The sequence below is a fragment of the Fragaria vesca genome, linkage group LG6 (genome assembly GCF_000184155.1).
Source record: "Fragaria vesca subsp. vesca linkage group LG6, FraVesHawaii_1.0, whole genome shotgun sequence".
NCBI classification, from domain to species: domain Eukaryota; kingdom Viridiplantae; phylum Streptophyta; class Magnoliopsida; order Rosales; family Rosaceae; genus Fragaria; species Fragaria vesca.
Genome location: NC_020496.1, coordinates 21,724,112 through 21,724,884, shown reverse-complemented (window position 1 = coordinate 21,724,884; position 773 = coordinate 21,724,112).

Below are 773 nucleotides of genomic sequence, written 5' to 3'. Positions count from 1 at the left end.
ACGTACTCTCTCTCTCTCTCTCTCTCTCTCTCTCTCTCTACAACGACTGAACATGACACGACCCACCCCGAATTTCACCCTGAAACCCAGAGTAGTCGTGCGGGGACCACCTCCAAGGAAAATTTACTGAAAAGATTAAGAAAATCTCCCTTGCAGATGGACAACCCTAACTCGAAAATTTCAAATTACACTCTTAATTTATCACTTCTGAACATCGCATAATATACAAAAATTCTAAAGTATTCAGAGCTACTAAACACAAGCGGAAGCAAGAAAACACGAGTAGGTTGAACATGTAACCTACTGGCGAAAACTGGCAGAAATGCGGGTGACTATGCCTCGTCTCCTACTAGATCCAACCCGAACTCTGCAGACTGGGCAATTTAAAACAAAGGGCCCAGGGGAAAACATTTAATAATGTTAGAGTGAGTGGACAAAAATAAAATAATAAATACAATATTTATGTTTCCCCAAATTAATTTCTAAGGAAAAATCGAATGCATGCCGCAAGCGATAAAACTTTTATCTCATAAAATATCGAGCCTCTCAGACTCTATAATATATGTATGTATTTACACTCGTCCATACTCCCTATATAAATTCATGGGTCTATATAGGGCTACTACGCTCGCGTCCAACGCTCACGTCACGCCTTAATGCGGTGCTACACTACGCCATCAAGGTGGACAGACGGGTGTATAAATATGTGTCCATACCCCCTATATGAATTAAACACTCAAATAGGGCTACTACGGTTACGTCCAACGCTCACG